At 36.1% G+C, this 9641-nt stretch overlaps 1 long non-coding RNA gene across 1 annotated transcript; it reads right to left on the bottom strand.

The window, feature by feature from the left end:
* Positions 1-230: 230 nt before the first annotated feature.
* Positions 231-8931, bottom strand: LOC114160232 (uncharacterized). The gene is made up of 3 exons (XR_003598740.1): positions 8920-8931; positions 3944-3950; positions 231-338 (listed from the first exon to the last, which is right to left on the bottom strand). It is a non-coding gene; the product is annotated as an uncharacterized LOC114160232 (long non-coding RNA).
* Positions 8932-9641: the final 710 nt, after the last annotated feature.

Raw genomic sequence — 9641 nt, 5'->3', positions numbered from 1 at the left:
GCCCTTAAGTTAGGCACATGCGACTTAAACGAATGTTAACTATTTAACACTGATTGAGTCATGAAGAAGAAGTGGTTAGCAGCTAACGTTGATGTGTGTTTTGAAATTTGAGTAGCAGGTGGTTTCTGGATGCTAAGTCAACAAAAAAAAAACTTATTTTTTACAGCAGCATTTGTACAGTGCATACAAAAGTAAAACCAGCCGACCAAATGTGGTGGAACTCTGCTTGGGTTGCTAGGTGACGGGCGGAATTCCACTTGGGTTGCTAGGTGACGGGCGGAATTCCGCTTGGGTTGCTAGGTTGCGGGCAGTGCCTGCTAATTTGTGAGGTTACATTCCTGAAGTCACTTTTCCAGACACCAATAAACATTAAGCTGATGCCAACAATTTGTTGGGTGATGTTTTTAAGCACTTTGACTATTTTTTAGAAAAAGTCGAACCCCAAGTGGAAGTACAAAAACATGAAGACTGTGAATTTTGAACAATACATCCCCGTTTACATTTTTGCAAACGCGCAGAATTTGTCAAAAGGTAATTTTTTATCTCTTCTACATGGACTATGAGTAATTTGTCTAGCTAAAAACAAACAAAACTAGGTCAAAATGACTTAATGACACAAATTTTGTCAAGAAATACAATAAATACAATCAGTACAGACAGTAAATACAGATCAAAGGAAACTAGAACACAATTATTATAAAAAGTACAAGAAATTTGGACATAATGTGAGATGGAAGCCATCTTTGTTTTGTGAAATGTTTCTTTTTTGTGTGAGATTGTCAGTTGAAAACATTGTTGTCTCTTAAATTGTGAGTTGTTGAAATCCACAGGTGTTTGCTCTTTAGCAGGCGTTTGCTTTATAATTTGAATTAAAATACTTAGCATAAAGTATTATGCCCCATCATTTTGGAGGGACTTTAATACCTACTGTCTGTAAATTTCTCTCTTTGTGTTCAAATTATGTTCCTGTTCTCTCAGACAGAAATATTATGTTTTAAACAGAGGAAACAATGCCTCAGACAGAAAATGTAATTATGCATATATATTTATTTCAGTGTATTAATACATCAGCTGAGTTGAAATGGTTTTATTTCAATTAAAACACATTTTATTTAAAAAAATAATTATAATTCTAGCTTTCCATAGTGACACATATTCTGCTGCTCAGCCAGACATAAGAATCATGAAACGCTCAGCTGACCATATGGACTGTTAATTAAAATGTTAAGCATATGGAGGCTTTAATTTGTGGTAGCTATTTAAACTAAATGTTCAGCTTTTACTTTATGAAATTACATCATGTTTATTAGCTGAAGCCCCAGGGGTTCTGCCAAGAAAAACACAACGTTCAAAATATTCTGCTACGCTAAGTTTTAGATACGTCAAACCAAACGAGTGCCAGAAGTTAAAAGAAAAGGCTTGAACAAACTGAGCAAATACAGATGTTTTTCCTGTATGAACCGTCTGGGAGCAAAAGACTTTTATTAATTGTTTTTAAATATAAACTGCACATATTCTTGCCTTTACTCCCAATTGCAGTTTTTGTTCTGTATAGAGGACAAAGCTTAATTGTCAAATATTTAACATCTAGACCAAATGATCACTTCATTTTCAGGCAGAATTTGACGAAATAGTGTGGACATAATTCAGTCATTTCTTCAGCTGTTTTGCAGTCAGTCTCCATCACAAATGTTAGTTTTGCGGAAGTGTGAAGTTTGACAGAAATGTTTCTCTTTATAAGTTGTGACTCAGTTCAAAAACTCTGATATTAATAAATGTTTTACCCAAACAGTACTCTTATTGTGTAAGTTTCAAATCTCCACCTGGATATTTTTGGCTTATTTTAACTCTAGGAAGTTTTTTAAATGTTCTGTGAGTAAATATTTTTGTCCATTTATCCATAACAACTGGAACTTTCAATATCTACCAAGTCATTTTCGCAATTTACCATCAATTAAGAGTGTTTCATCAGATTAAACGAAGAAAAACATGCTTCCTGCTATGGCGTGGGTGAAATTACCGTAATAACCCGATACTGGGTGGAAAGCGCAACGTCTCCCCTTTCCAAAACAGTAGGAATTTTTCAGATAGTGCAAAGTATCGCAGAGTTATGGTAATGTTTGTAAAACTACAGTACACAAATATAACCTTCAAGACAACAGTTGTGTGCTTAAATATTGTTTTATTAATCAAATCAAAGTGTTTTTATCTATTATTCAGCTTTACTGTGATCAACAAATCAAGTTTTTTGTGCTAATTCATAACTGTAAGCTTATTGAAAAATGTCCAGAAAAATGGTCAAAAACATTGGATTGAAGTGATGCAAACTCCCACCTGCAGGTGGCAGCATATTTTACTTCTACACTTCTGCCTTACTTGATGTCAAGTTCTAGTCTGTGATAGATTATTTGGGAGTAATAAAAAGTCGCATCGTGTTATGAGTGCAAATATTGCAAATATTCCTAAATTAACAATTTATAACGAAAAATTATATTTAAAAAAAATAGCTAAATCCTGAAGGGATTGATTGACGTGAAAAACTGTTATATATAATTTAATTGTAAGAAGAACTTATCAAATGCAGAGACGGTTATAACCATTTGTTTATTGGGTTTATTGATACATTTAAGCATGACCGGCCCTTTAAGAGCCTTAAGAACAGAATGAAAACAAGTTTGCCGCCCTTGTCCTGTATCTTGGTGAAAAGTTACTTTTAAGGTAGTTTTGTCTTTTTTTGTCAGGTTTTCTAAGATATTCCCACTGGAAACTTGACAAAAATACTTGGTAAGGTTTTGACTTTTTGCTGTGAACCTTAATATCCCAATTTCAAACGACGACAGATTATTTTTTCTTCCCTGGAAATCACTCAAACTCACATTATTCAACACTTATCAGCTACAATAAGAATATATCACCAACCATTCGAGCTAAAAGTGAAACTGTTGATGACCTCTTACATTTCCTTATGATTGACGCCACTTTGATCTGGACACAAAAGACAAGAAAAAACTTTTTTATTTATATATTCTATAAGCGGCGTTGGTCAGCCTGGACTTCAAAACCGCACATCAAAACTGCCTTTCATCTCAATAAACACTGACAACAAACGACGGGGAAGAAGAAAGGATATCGTCCAAGTGACAACAACAGAAACAACTTTGCAAAGACATGGCGGAGATGAAAACGCATCGGCAGTGACATACTTTATCTGTCTTGGCTCTTCAGAGGAAACTGACGTTTGAGAAAGTGATAAATACAGATGCACAGCACAAGCCACCAAAAACGAACAAATCGTAAAAAGCTAAACAATAAGGCAGAATAAACAGAAACATTTCGCAATTAGGAGGGCAACTTTAAATAGTTTCCCCTGTGAGTCACTCAAGTTATTTATACTGACAGTCGGCTTGAATTCATAAGAGAAACAGTTGCCACACTGAAGATAATGTTTGCCGTCTTGTCATGGTTTCCAAGTAGTAAAATCTGTTTCATACTGAGGAAAACAAATAAAAGCTTTCAGTACCACATCCACATCTACTATCCTCCTCCAGCAAATTGTTGGGTTTTTTCTCTCTTTGATGCAAAATTGATGCAGCTCAAAAAGAGAGATTTTCTTTATATTCCAACTCTTTTTTATCCCTTGTCAAATACTGAAGCCATTTTAGCTGCAACACATCTCAGCAGCTGACCGTTCGTCTGGACTCCTGGCAGAGCTTTACTAGCCGATTCTATCGCTTCCTTCAGAACTTGGAAACAAGTGCGCCGTTCTGGAGAGCTCTTGTTTTTGTAACTCCTCTAACAGATTTCCCCTTTCATGACATTTTAAATAAAAATCGCTGTCCTTAGCTTACACTGTCTCGCAAAAGTATTCACACCCCCACAACTTTAGGAGAACGTCACAATGTTCGGTTAAAGGTGGCCTATTATTGTTTAAACAGAGAGTTACAAAAAAACTCTGTTCATTACATTTATTTGCATAAAATAATTCTTAGATAATGAGTTGTTTTAGGGTGTCTTGTCACTTTAAATCCAAATAATCTGCTGCTGGCCACGCCCCCCAATTCAACGTTTACGCTCGCACGTGAAAATGGCTGCACCTCTGCTTTTATAACTTTAACAAGCAGAAGTGGAGTCTCCTGCACAAACAACAAGAATGCAGCAAGTGGTTTCTGAATGGCAAGTCAACAACAAAACTCTTGTCTTTTCCAGCAGCCACTGTACAGCGTATACAGCAGTAATGGTGCGTTCACACCAAACACGTTTTGAGTGTCAAAAACCCGTCCGACGCCTCAAGTTTGACGCATGTTCATTTTTAAGTCAGACGCTTGGCATTTTGCTTCAGATGAGTCAAAATCGCTCCAGGCGGACGTTGAGATTAGACTCGTGTCACGTGACACGTGTCTCTCAAACTCTTCCTCCGTCTCCTGCATATTTTCTCTAAATAAATATGTTTATTTAACATTTATTTAACGTGACTCAATGTAGACACATAGACCTTGAATGTAAACCAGACGCGCCTGACACCAGAACCGCGTTTGGAGTGTACGCACCATTATACAGCTTCTGGTTTAGACTGTTTTTCAAAATTAGTGGTAATATTTTGATTACATCAAGTTTGGTTGTGAATAAAATTGAATTTCACATTTGTCCTGTTAATATTTTAAAATGGCAGCATTATGTAAAATCAGCGTTGTGATTTTTACATTATGTTATAATGCCATTTTCTCAAAACACGCTTGATGTGAACGCCGCATAAAACCAGCTGAACAAACATTCTGGAGCCCCGCTTGGGTTGCTAGGTAACAGGCAGAATTCTGCTGGGGTTGCTAGGTAACAGGCAGTGCCTGAATTGTAATGTTACATTCTGGAGGTTTTTGAAATGGCTCATTTTCCAAACAACCGAAAACATGAACGTTTTCTCTTTTTTAGAAAAAAGCTTGTTTTTGTTTCAGAAGCAGTCGAGACCAAATGGAAGTATAAAAATGTGAAATTTTGCATAACGCTCCATCATTAAAACCATACAAACTACAACTATGTCCTTTCATTGGTAAAACTGTTGATGTTTTTTGCTATAAAGTCATACTGCTGGGAGATCAATTATAATAAATGCCCCACTTTCTCCAGTACTTGGATCAACAACATGTCACCCTGTCACTCCAAAACAGTACAACAGCACAAACTCCTCGTGTGTCGATCCCAAAGTGAACGGTTAGCCTTAAACCGACTCAGAATCCAGTTGCTTTTTGTGGCACAGCAGCACAGAGTGCAGTGTTTCACTGAGGGAAGCTTTCCTTTGGTTTCTTCTTTGTTTTCCTTTGAGTGGAGCAGAGAAATGTTCCAGCCGTCAGAGTCCATTCAGACAGGACTTAAAACTTTCATCTCAAGCTGGCAGTTTGCTCTGAAGGTCAACCAGCACTTTCAAACAGCAGCTCTGACCAGGAAAGGTCAGTTTTATGTTCCTTAATAATAAACACTTTCTGAAAATGTACAATACTTACTGATCACGTCAAATCAGCTCATTATTTTTTATTCCCTCCCGTCTCATGGGATTAAAAGTCTTCAACATAAAAAGTAAATTACAATCTGTCGGTTTGATTTCAGGGTAACGAATTGTTTCATTTTTGTCGACACAAACTTCATGGTAAGTCATCACAAGGTTACAGGTTCAGCTTTTCTCACTCAGAAAATAAATCCAGCTGGAAAAGAAAAACCCTTTTCCGTCCCTAAGCTTAATTAGTCTCTGATTGAAACAGAAGTTCAGGACCTGGAAAAACTTGGCAGAAACCGAATCCAGAGCTGAAAGAGACGGAGCCAAAAACAGAAGAGGAGAGACGGAAAATGGGAGAGACCTCTGTCATGGTGAGCGGATCGTTGACAGAAAAGGTGGTGCCAAACCGAGAGAAATCTTAATTAATGTTACAAGATAACGACTGCACCTGATCTTCCTCAGTTCGCACAAAAACCGTCTTCTTTAGTACAATTTGTATCGGATAAAATACACTGTTGGCTTGTTCCCTCGGTGGAACAATGAAAAATTAATCACAAAAGAGGGGGAAGCTGATTTGCAATTTAAATTACTCAACACTTCCTGGCAATTAATTAGTCTATAGGAGTAAGTGAGGGTATAAACAAGAATTTTCACACCATGTTTCCACTTGTGCAAGCAATTTTTTTTTTTTGCATCTATAAGATCTAATTTTACTCTATTTCTTGCATCTTGTCTCTGATAGGGAACAACGAATGCCGAGTAATCACACAGTGAATCAATTTGGGAAAACATGACAATGCTGTCAGCAATGCTAACAGCCTCGCAGCTTTCTAAGTAGACCCAGATGACACTTAACCAGAATAAAGCTAAGAGTCTGTTTTTTCCCCAACCCTTTCATGAGAAACATCAAGAGCAAAGCGGCAGCAGGAAAGCAGACATAACAACTCTGTGAGATGGAGAAGATGTGTGATCATCATAGGACTCCCTCTGAACAACTGTATTCAAACGGCTCAGTTGTCATGGGAATCCAGAGAGTGCAAACGGGAGGAAAGAAGAAGAGGTGGTCATGCACATTATGTAGTAAAAATAAACAGTATTTCATTACAATTGCATTTTGTAACAGCTCCACTTGTAGCGAAAATTAAAGGATAAAGTAGGAAGTTAATGAAGGTGGAGTGCTTCAGAATCAGTTTTTGGTTCCTAGTTGGGCTCAATTAGCACCTCATAATTTCAACAGAAAGGGAAGGAGTGCTTCCTGATTGGCAAATCAATGAAGTGTGAAGATAATATAACGCTAAACGTCAGCAACAAAGAGGCTGATCCTATAAATCTAAAAACGAGGCAGTTTCCTGTTGAGATTGGGACCTGAAATAACCTTTCAGGGAAACTTAAAACGTGTTTTCTCTGAAAGCAAGGCTGATAAAATGTTGGTTTGTTTTATTACATAACATTTTTCAGAATTAGACAATCATGAAATCTTTGACCATCAGGTTGAAATGATGTGTTCAGTCATTTGGTGTGAGAGACTCATTAATGGGCAATTTAGTAAACCAACAGCTGGGCCTGCAATTATATGGAAGAGGATTAGGGCCACTGAAAAGGAGAGAAATGGTCAAAAGTCAGAATTCTGAGAAAGAAGTCCAAACTCTAAAAATATATATAAATTCAAAAAAAAAAAAAAAGGAAACATTTTAAGAAAAAAATTCAAAAATTATTAAAAAGTAACAATTCTAAGGAAAAAATTACAAATTCTAAAAAAAAGAGAAAAATTCTAAGAAAAAAAAGAAACATTTTTAAGCAAAAAGTAAAAATTTAAAAAACTAAAAATTCTAAGAACATTTTTTTAATTCTAAAAAAAACTTAAAATTCTAAGAAATTTTTTTACAAAATTCTAAAAAAAATTACAAATTCTGAGAAAAAAAAAGTCTTAATTTTGAGGGAAAAGGTAAAAAAAGTCAGTTTTTTCAGTGGCCCTAATTCTCCTCCGTAGAAATGATGGCAAGAAAACACAAAGAGAGTTAAATTGTAAATCATCATTCATACATTTGTTTGATGATCAGTGGAGAAGTTACAGATTAGGGTTATGGCAAAGAGTGACTCAGAGTTCATCACCACAAAGATAAATCATAAAGATAATCAAAGATAATCATAAAAAATACCAGAGAAACAAGCAACAAAGTTCATCATGGGTAAAGAAAACAGAGTCCTGTAATAATTCATCAATGACCTTAAATTTGTCCTCAATCAGCTTAGTGGGTTAAAAAAAAGTTAAATATTTTTTCAATAATCATTGAGAAGTTTATATAACTTTTGATATTTTTTTAACCAAAATATAAATTAAGATCATTTCTCCAGAATTGCGTAACCCTTTTTCAATGTTTCCAATTAGGAACAAACTCAAAACAAAAACTTTAGACATAAATCTATGAGAGGTAAATAAGTCATATCTGCTGCACCCAACAGCTTTGCTATCGTCTGTTTTTTGAGTGGAAGTCTGGTATTTTATCCTCCGCTTCTCTTGATTATTTTTCATTCATTTACATATTTAAAATCTTAAATTTTACACCTTAATCTCAACTACTAACAAGGAAAAGCCAAGTGTGATTAGAGATAACCTTAGTGCATATAAGGCAGAGGGAAACCGATCCAAATTCACTAGAAATACAAAAACAAAAAGGTATTTCTACAGTTTATTCAACAGACCCGATTAAAGAGCAGCAGGAAGTGTCAAAATAAGAACTGGGAGAGCATAGAAGTCAAAATAATAGAGTTTCCAGAGGAAGATTTGGGGAAAAAATCCAACCGTTGGCAGAAATTGCCTACAATATGGCAACGAAAGAAGAAAATGCAGAGACACATCAAAGAAGAACAAAGGTAGGAGGGAAAAATCAGACCAACACCTGAAGGAAATGAATCTGGATCATCAGAAAACATTCCAAGAATTTCCCTAGAGAGACGAGAAAACAGATCCGGGAAGAAAAACTCTCGCTGTTTATTTGTTTATTTGCTCATCTGTGCTTTTGTGACAACAACCTGATTTAATTACAGATTATGAGTAAAAATGCTTGTTAAAAGTCCAAAGTGCTGTACCCGAATTTGGCTCCAAGTCTGAGCAGATATGTATATACAAGGGTTGGACAATGAAACTGAAACACCTCTCCAACCCCTGTATATATACTGTATATTTTGTGTTATTTCGAAAATCTCGCGACTTGTTTTCAAGCCAAACCCCCCACTCTAGAAGATTCTTCATTTTGCGCCGTTGGACAGTTGTGGACAGTTCAAAAATGTGTTTTAAAAAGCGGATAGTTGAGCGCTTTCTTTCTCTTTTTTTATGGATAAAGTGGACTTGAAGAATTGGCTTTTTTTTCCTGAACCAAAGGTAAGAAATGTTTTAGTTGATTTGAATCTTGAGGTGTATCGAAAATGTTTACACAGCAATTTAAATCTGGAAAGTACTGATAGTGATGTACCGGTGAACCTTTCCCTTAGTACTGAAGTCATGCTAAGCTAGCTAAACGTTAGCTGAATGCTGGCCGATTTTACAGTTTGAAGGCATTATCTCGAGTCCTACAGCTCCCAAAACAAGTTAGTGTGGATGCTTCACTACTTAAACTTCACCTCGGCTATTTTTTTAATGGAGGGCACAACAGACGGCAGCTGTTTTTTCAGTCAAGATTAAAGTTGAGGACCGTTTTAATAAAATTTCTCCACCGTCCCTCTATGCCTGGAGCGAGTCCAGATGTGTGAGCTGCTATTATGATGACATTCTTCCAGTTGAAAAATATAAATTGACCTGTTACTGTTTTTAAAACTGCGTGAATTTTCTTTTAATTGCCGAGAGAATCATAGTTTTATCAACTGAAGTGTTTTTTAGCCTGACAGAATAGTCACCAAACAACGTCACGTTATGCTGCTTTATTTAGCAGATCAGAGTCATTCTGGTCAATTACATACTGATGTATAAGTAGGACTCTGCTGTGTGGGCGTGTACATGAAATGTAGTCAAGATCATAGGAGCTTTGTTTTATTAATTTTTACAGTTTGTTGGAGGCCAACAAACTCAGATAATGAATAACTGGGGCAACACATCAGAACATCCAGACCTCACCACCTTCAGCTCTGGAGAAGGAAAACTCCCCACCTGAGCATCAAC

This window comes from Xiphophorus couchianus, chromosome 16 (genome assembly GCF_001444195.1).
Source record: "Xiphophorus couchianus chromosome 16, X_couchianus-1.0, whole genome shotgun sequence".
NCBI lineage: Eukaryota > Metazoa > Chordata > Actinopteri > Cyprinodontiformes > Poeciliidae > Xiphophorus > Xiphophorus couchianus.
Note: the sequence above shows the minus strand (reverse complement) of the source record. Positions and strands in the feature narration are given on the sequence as shown.